The 9,155-nt window shown below is 41.6% G+C and overlaps 1 pseudogene; it reads left to right on the forward strand.

Moving 5' to 3' along the window:
* The first annotated feature begins 1,241 nt into the window (after positions 1-1,241).
* Positions 1,242-1,392, forward strand: LOC115834052 (annotated as a pseudogene).
* The last annotated feature ends 7,763 nt before the right edge of the window (positions 1,393-9,155 follow it).

Genomic DNA, 9,155 nt, shown 5'->3' on the forward strand with positions numbered 1-9,155 from the left:
CTCATGAATGAGGAATTCTCAGTAAGTGTGGGTTATAAGATTGCATTGATTAAGTCCCTGTCCTTTTTACACACTGCGCGTCACTACTACAAATTGGGTGGTTTAGTGAGGCCCTTGGATCAGCCCAATTGGGCCAGCCCATGGCCCTGGTGGAGCGCTGAGAAGATGGTCGAACTTGACTATCTAGTGGAAGTAGAAGTTGTAACAACGTTTCCATAGGTGAAACTGCAGAAGGATCATTAACAAAGAAGAGCAAAGCTGTGGCAGTGCCACCGCGTCCTTCCTCCTTGGCCGACTCTGTTCCCCCTGCAGCGCGTGCATGGTCGGGGTGATGCCTTTCGTTTGTTGCACAGGCCTACCAGCTGGGAGGGCCAGAGAACTCGGGAGGGAGCAAGAGGGAAGAGAGAGACATGCGTGCAGGGATGGGAGAGTGTGTGCCTGTCATGGGGCAGGCTGGATTGCTTGCCAGCCTGGTGAGCAGTGGGGAGTGGTCCCCTGCCGTGCCCCTCAAATGTGTGTCAGTGGGCACAGGGGTTGTTCTTGGTGTCACAGATGGGTGGGGGTCTTAGTGCCCTCCCCACCAGGGCCCATCTTCCTGCCCCATCCCAGCAGCTCCCATCTGGGCTGGCGGGGTACCCATCACTGCCACTGCCACCATCATCACCTTTGCCACACCGTGCCACTGGGCATGGCCCAGCTCACTCCACTTGCTCTCCCCAGCCTTCCTGCTAGGGCATCTCGAGGGTCAGCGGCAAGACACTGGTCTCCCATCCTCATCGATCCCCCCGCCGTCCAGGTACCTAGCACGTTCTGGCATGGAGGTTTAAGGACCCCTTGGGGGGTTGTCCATCTGCCCATGGGTCGGGTGTGGTAAGCCCGTGGACTCCGCCCCCTGGCCAGGGCCGTGTTGCACTTGCCTGTTGCCGCTGATGCCACAGTCACGGCGGCTTTCGGGTGGGGGCTTTACATGGTGGCCTTCGTGCCATCACGACTGTGCTGTGTGTGTGGCATGTGTCCTGCACCATGGGAGCAGGAACCCCCAGGCGCCTGAGGGGTAGTGTCAGCATTTGCCCCCTGTGGTTGGCACGTTCCTCCCTGTGTGGTGAAATCTTCTGACCCCTCTCTGGTATCTGGTCCCATTGCTGTCTGACTGGCTGGCCTGAGGCAACCCCACTAGGGGACGTGCTGTGCCAGGAGGGCCTCCTCCTGTCGGGAGCACCCTCACCAAATCGACCTTGTACGACTCTTACGGTGGATCACTCTGCTCCTGTGTCAATGAAAAATGCAGCTAGCTGTGAGAATTAATGTGAACTGAAGGACACATTGATCATTGACACTTTGAACTCACTTGTGGCCCAGGTTCTTTTCAGGGCTACACCTGTCTGAGCATCACTTGTTGATCAATCACTCCTGGGGGTGCCTCCAGCTTCCTCAGGGTGCATGGCTGGGGCTTCCCTCGCAGGGCCCACCAGGGACCTCTGTCCCCCCAAGTGCAACCTGGTGATGTCTGCCCTCCTCTTCTGCTGTGCCCACCTCTTCCCCCTCCCCACATGGGCCCTGCCTGGTCATGCTTTTTGTGGCAGCAGGAAGGGGGGCTCCTGGCTGTGAGAAAGAGAGGGTGACACCACTGCCCCTGAAGACGGAGAGAGAAGAGAGCCAGCTGGGGCCCAGTTCCCATGGCCACCAAAGCAGTCCAAGTTCCTCCATTGGGGGCTCCCTCATGCCTCACATGTTTCATGGTGTGGGGTTCATTGGCCCTGGCCGGTTGGAAGGTCCCATCCCATCGTCGTCATCACATGTTGTCAGTGGTGGGGACATGTTGTGGGGGGAGGAAGGCAAGTAGGAAGGGTCGGGTGGGGAGAGGGTTGGGGAGCATGTCCCTGTCACTGTGGTTTGCTGCCTGACCCTGGTGGCAGCCCAGCATCTGACCGACCACCACTCCTGCACCCCCCTCCTCCCTGACACCCCTCTGAGGCACCGTCCTCCTCCTCCACCTGACCCCCACCCACCTGGGTTACATCGTGGCATGTCCAGGGCCAGAAGCCCACCTCGCGGCTTGCCCAGCAGTGCTTGTGGCCACAGTCCCGGGGTTTGCCTGCCCCTGGCTGTAACACACTGGACACTGCTGTGTAGTTGGCCATTTCGATCCCACCTGCAGCTGGTGGCCACGCAGTGCCAGGGGCCCCATCCGGAGCTTACACATCAGGGTGGGGCAGTGCTGCTGTGTCCTCAGACCCATCCTCCACCTCCATTTCATACATAGGCAATCCCATGTAACTTAGCAAAGATAGCAAGTCCCTAGACATGGTGCAGCCATTGTAGCGGTGGCCTCCCAGTAGCATCATTAATATCAATTGTAATTTGTAGGCAATCAGTTGCACATTTCATTATCTGAGTTATACAAATGTGTAAACTAATACAGTTTTAATAGAAGGGAGTAAAGGATAATATAAGTAATAGTCACAATCTCCAGTTGGAAGAGGTAGTGTTTTCTCAGAAATGATGCATTCCTGGAGCAAGGTTATTTTGTGTTTGGTTTCTTAAATATCTATTTCCATTTTGACAAACCACTGGAAAAGTCCAGCTTCACAAGGACTCTCCATAGAGCAATCACACAAAAGAAAACCCATAACACAAAATCAAACAAGGGTGGTCCATGTTTCTCATTAAAGACTCATTACCAAGTTTTCTTAGAAGAGATAAAGAAAACAAAGTTACCTTTATGTGATGGAAAACAGAGAGAAAGAGTAAATGGAATAATAAGTGTTAAGAAACAACATTAAAAAACAAGCAGTGGAAAAAATGAATGGAATTGTTTTACTTGCTATTGATTTCCTATCCTGATATCAGAAAATATGGGAAAGAACAAAGCACTTTTTTGAGACATATTTTTAAGACATAAAACAAATGAATGTTAAAGACTATTTTGCAGTGCTAACAGAAATATCTGTGATTAGTTTCTTCCCTTTAAAAATACGATTTTGTACAATTACATTTATATAAATTATTGAACTAAAATTGTATAAATGGAAAACAGACTATGGGGTTGCCAAGGGGAAGGGGTGGAGGAAAACATGTCAGAGTGTCCGCAAAGATCGCAAGTTGGAGCCTGGTGGTGAGGCTACCGTTCTGTATCTTGACTGTCGAAGTGGTAGTTACACAGATCTGCACCACATAAAAATGCACAGAACACATGCACACACATACACACATACACAAACGAATGCGTACAAAACGGTTGTGATCTGAGTAAGCTTTTTGAATTGTACCTATGTCAGTTTCCAGGTTTTGATAATGCTCTACGGCTATGTGAGATGTCACCACTGGAATTAGTGAAGAGTACCTAAGACATCCCTGTACTTTTGCATCTTCCTGTGAATCTATAATTATTTCAAAAGAAACTTAAAAGTCATAACAGACTTTCACTTCAAAGAGGAAATAAACTGAAGATTAATGAAATTGTTGAAGAACATCAAATACTCAATAGTCTGTATGAGAGCTGTATTCTGTCCACTCACAGCACAGCTGTCATTTAGCCTTTTCCTGACATGCCCTAGAGGACTTGAGCTCCCCTTGGATTGCCAAGGCCTATAATGTTTATTAGTTAGTAACTTTGTACCGAACCTCCCAAAAATGAAAAATGATTGAATAATCATTTATAATAAAAACTAGTAATTTTACTTATAAAGAGACAATAGCAGTAACAAATTTAAATATTTGGGGTAAAGAATAGGATCTTGGTAAGACATTACAGGCAAAATATAATACAGAAAAAATAAGGAATCAGGAACATAAGTAGTTCAGTATTGCAAAAAAATTCTGGATCTGAGAAACAAAAGAACAGAGATTGTATTGCGTTTCTGCTCCAAACCTGCTGAATCACCTCAGGTGTGTTGTGTTTCTGCTCCAAAGTGGCCTATGGTGAAAAATGAAATATTTTCACATAAAAAGTAGACAGAAGCTTTCTGAGAAACTTCATTTTGATGTGTGCATTCATCTCACAGAGTTGAATCTTTATTTTGATTGAGCCGTTTGCATACAGTCTTTTTATAGAATCTGCAAAGTGATATTTGTGAGTCCTTTGAGGCCTATGGTGAAAAGGAAATATCTTCACATAAAAACTAGAAAGAAGGTTTCTGAGAAACTGTATTGTGAAGTGTGCATTCATCTCACAGAGGTAAATGTTTCTTTTCATTGATCAGTTTGTAAACTCTGTTGTGGAATCTGCAAAGGGATATTTGTGAGTGATCTGAGGCCCAGGGTGGAAACGGAAATATCTTCACATAAAAATTAGACAGAAGCATTCTGAGAAACTTCTTTGTGATGTGTGCATTCATCTCACAGAGTTGAATCTTTCTTTTGATTGTGCAGTTTGGAAGCAGTCTTTTTCTAGAATCTGCAAAAGGATATTGGGGAGCACTTTGAGGCCTATGGTGAAAAAGGAAATATTTTCACATAAAAACTAGAAAGAAGCTTTTGGAGAAACTGATTTGTGATATGTGCATTTATCTCTCAGAGGTAAACTTTTTTTCATTGAGCAACTTGGAAATTCTTTTCTTCTAGAATCTGAAAAAGGATAATTTTGAGGCATTGGGGCCTGTGGTGAAAAAACAAATATCGTCACATAAAAACTAGACAGAAGCTTTCTGAGAAACTTCTTTGTGATGTGTGCATTCACCTCACAGAGTTGAAACCTTCTTCAGATTGAGCAGTTTCAAACAGTCTTTTTGTCGAATCTGCAGAGGGATATTTTGGAGCACTTTGAGTTCTATGGTGAAAAAGGAAATGTCTTCACATAAAAACTAGAAAGAAGCTCTCTGAAAAACTGCTTTGCGATGAGTACATTCATCTCACAGAGTTAACATTTCTTTTCATTGAGCAGTTTGGAAACTCTGTTCCTCTAGTATCTGCAAAGGGATACTTCTCAGTGATTTGATGGCTATGGTGATAAAGGGAATATCTTCACACAAGAACTAGGCAGAAGCTTTCTGAGAAACCTCTTTGGGATGTGTGCATTCAACTCACACAGTTGAAACATTCTTTTGATTGAGCAGTTTGGAAACCTCTTTTTGTAGAATCTGCAAAGGGATATTTGGGAGTGAGTTGAGGCCTATGGTGAGAAAGGAAGTTTCTTCAAATAAAAACTAGAATGAAGCTTTCTGAGAATCTACATTTTGATGTGTGCATTCATCTCACAGAGGTAAACATATCCTTTCATTGAGCAGTTTGGAAACTCTGTTCTTCTAGAATCTGCAAAGGTTTATCTGTGATTGCTTTGAGGCCTACGGTGAAAAAGGATAGATCATCACATATAAACTAGACAGTAGCTTTCTGAGAAAATTCTTTGTGATGCAGTCATTCCTTTCACAGAGTTGAACCATTGTTTTGATTGAGCAGTTTGGAAACACTCTTTTGTACTATCTGCAAAAGGATACTTGGGAGTGTGTTGAGGCCTATGGTGAAAAAGGAAATATCTTCACATAAAAACTATAAAGAAGGTTTCTGAGAAACTGCTTTGTGATGTGTGCATTCATTTCAAAGAGGTAAACCTTTCTTTTCATTTAGCAGTTTGGAAAATCTGTTCTTCCAGAATCTGAAAAGGGATATTATTGAGTGCTTTGCAGCCTGTGATGTAAAAGGAGGTGTCATCACAGAAAAACTAGACAGAAGCTTTCTGAGAAACTTTTTGTGATGTGTTCATTCATCTCACAGAGGTAAACTTTTCTTATCATTGAGCAATTGGGAAACTCTGTTCTTCTAGAATGTGCAAAGGGATATTTATGAGGGCTTTGAGGTATATGGTAAAATGGGAAATATCTTCACATAAAAGCTAGACAGAAGCTTATTGAGAAACTTCTTTCTGATGTGTGCATTCATCTCACAGAGTTGAGCCATTCTTTTCATTGAGCAGTTTGGAAAAAGGTTTTTTGTAGAATGTGCAAAGGGATATTTGGGAGTGCATTGAGGCCTATGGTGAAAAAGGAAATATCTTCTCATAAAAACTAGAAAAATCCTTTCTGAGAAACTGCTTTGTGATGTGTGCATTCATCTCACAGAGGTAAGCATTTCTTTTCATTGAGCAGTTTGGAAACTCTGTTCTTCTAGAATCTACAAAGGGATATTTGTGAGTGCTTTGAGGCCTATGGTGAAAAAGAAAATATCTACACCTAAAAACTAGGCAGAAGCTTTCTGAGAAACTTCTTTGTGATGTGTGCATTCATCTCCCAGATTTGAACCATTGCTTTTATAGAGCAGTTTAGATACAGTGTTCTTGCAGAATCTGTAAAGGGATATTTGGGAGCACTTTGAGGCCTATGGCAAAAAAGGAAATGTCTTCATATAAAAAGTAGAAAGAAGCTTTCTGAGAAAATGCTTTGTGATGTGTGCATTCATCTCACAGAGGTATAAGTTTCTTTTCTTTGTGCAATCTGGAAACTCTGTTTTTTGGAGAATCTTCAAAGAGCTATCTGTGATCACCTGGAGCCCTATGGTGAAAAAGGAAATATCTTCACATAAAAACTAGATAGAAACTTTCTGAGAAACTTCTTTGTGATGTGTGCATTCATCTCACAGAGTTGAACCTTTCTTTTGATTGAGCAGTTTTGAAATACTGTTTTTGTAGAATCTGCAAGTGGATATTTGGAATGCTTTGAGGCCTATGGTGGAAAAGGAAATATCTTCACATAGAAACTAGACAGAAGCATTCTGAGAAACTTCTTTATGATGTGTGCATTCATCTCACAGAGTTGAATATTTCTTTTGATTGAGCAGTTTGGAAACAGTCGTTTTGTGGAATCTGCAAAGGGATATTTGTGGACCCATTGAGGCCTACAGGGAAATAGGAAATATCTTCACGTAAAAACTAGACAGAAATTTTCTGAGAAACTTCTTTGTGATGTATGCTTTCATCTCACAGAGTTGAATATTTCTTTTGATTGAGCAGTTTGGAAATCATCTTTTTGTAGAATCTGCAAAGGGATATTTGGGAGCACGTTGAGGTCTATGGTGAGAAAGGAAATATCTTCACATAAAAAGTAGAAAGAAGCTTTCTGAGAAAGCGATTTGTGATATGTGCATTCATCCCACAGAGATAAAAAGTTTTTTTCATTGAGCAGTTTGGCAACTCTGCTCTTCTAGAATCTGCAGAGGGATATTTCTGAGTGCTTTGAGACCTATAGTGAAAAAGGAAATATCATCACATAAATATTAGACAGAAGCCTTCTGAGAAACTTCTTTGTGATGTGTGGATTCAGTTCAAAGATTTCAACCATTCTTTTGATTGATCAGTTTGGAGACAGTCTTTTTGTAGGATCTGCAAAGGGATATTTGGGAGCATGTTTAGGCTTATGGTGAAAAAGGAAATATCTTCACATAAAAACTAGAAAGAAGCTTTCCAAGAAACTGCTTTGTGATGTATGCATTCATCTCACAGAGTTGAACCATGCTTTTGATTGAGCAGTTTGGAAACAGTCTTTTTGTGGAATCTGCAAAGGGATATTTGGGAGCGCTTTGAGACATATAGTGCAAAAGGAAATATCTTCACATAAAAAGCAGAAAGAAGCTTTCTGGGAAAGTGATTTTTGATGTGTGCATTTATCTCACAGAGCTAAACCTTTCTTTTCATTGAGCACTGTGGAAACTCCGTTTTTCTAGAATCTGCAAAGTGATATTTGTGAGTTCCTTGAGGCCTATTTTGAAAAAGAAAATATCTTCACATAAAAACTAGACAGAAGCTTTCAGAGAAACTTCTTTTTGATGTGTGCCTTCATCTCACAGAGTTGAACCAATGTTTATATTGAACAGTTTGGAAACAGTCTATTTGTAGAATCTGCAAAAGGATATTGGGGAACACTTTGAGGCCTATGGTGAATAAAAAATATATACACATAAAAACTAGAAAGAAGCTTTCTGAGAAACTGCTTTGTGATGTGTGAATTCATCTGAAAGAGATAAAAGTTTATTTTCATTTAGCAGTTTGAAAACTCTTTTCTTGGAAGATCTGTTATTTTTGAGTGCTTTGAGGCCTATGATGAAAAAGGAATTATCATCACACAAAAAGTAGACAGAAGCATTCTGAGAAACTTTTTTGTGATGTGTGCATTCATCTCACAGAGCTGAACCATTCTTTTGTTTGAGCACTTTGGAAAGAGTCTTTTTGCAGAATCCATAAAGGGATATCTGGGAGCGTGTTGATGCCTATGGTGAAAAAGGAAATATCTTCAGATAAAAACTAGAAAGAAACTTTCCAAGAACCAGGTTTGTGATGTGTGCATTCAAATTACACAGGTAAACATTTGTTTTCATTGAGCAGTTTGGAAACTCTCTTCTTCTAGAATCTGCAAAGGGATATTTGTGAGCAATTTCAGGCCTATGATGAAAAAGGAAATATTGTCACATAAAAACTAGACAGAAGCCTTCTGAGAAACTTCTTTGGGATGTGTTCATTCATCTCACAGAGTTGAACCATTCTTTACATTGAGCAGTTTCAAAACAGTATTTTTGTTGAATCTGAAAAGGCATATTTGGGAGCACATTGAGGCCTATGGTGAAAAAGGAAATATCTTCACATAAGAAGAAGAAAGAAGATTTCTGAGAAACTGCCTTGTCATGTGTGCATTAGTCTCACACAGGTAAACATTTCTTTTCATTAAGCAGTTTTTAAACTCTATTCTTCTAGAATCTGCAAAGGGATATTTGTGAGCACTTTGAGGCCTAGTTTGAAAAAGAATATATCATCACATAAAAACTAGAAAGAAGCTTTCTGAGAAACTGCATTGTGATGTGTGCATTCATGTCACAGACATGAACATTTCTTTTCATTGAGCAGTTTGGAAACTCCATTCTTGGAGAATCTGCAAAGGGATATTTGACAGCGCTTTGAGGCCTGTGGTGAAAAAGGAAATATCTTCACATAAAAACTAGACAGAAGCTTTCTGAGAAACTCCTTTTTGATGTGTGCATTCATCTCACAGAGTTGAACCATTCTTTTCATTGAGCAGTTTGGAATGACCCTTTTTGTAGAATCTGCAATATGTTATTCGGGAGCGCTTTTATTCCTAAGGTGAAAAATGAAATATCTTCATATAAAAACTAGAAAGAAACTTTCTGACAAACTGCTTTGTGATGTCTCCATTCGTCTCAAAGATGTAAACGTT

The sequence above is a fragment of the Nomascus leucogenys genome, unplaced genomic scaffold (assembly GCF_006542625.1).
Source record: "Nomascus leucogenys isolate Asia unplaced genomic scaffold, Asia_NLE_v1 001262F_44854_qpd_obj, whole genome shotgun sequence".
Classification (NCBI taxonomy): Eukaryota; Metazoa; Chordata; class Mammalia; order Primates; family Hylobatidae; genus Nomascus; species Nomascus leucogenys.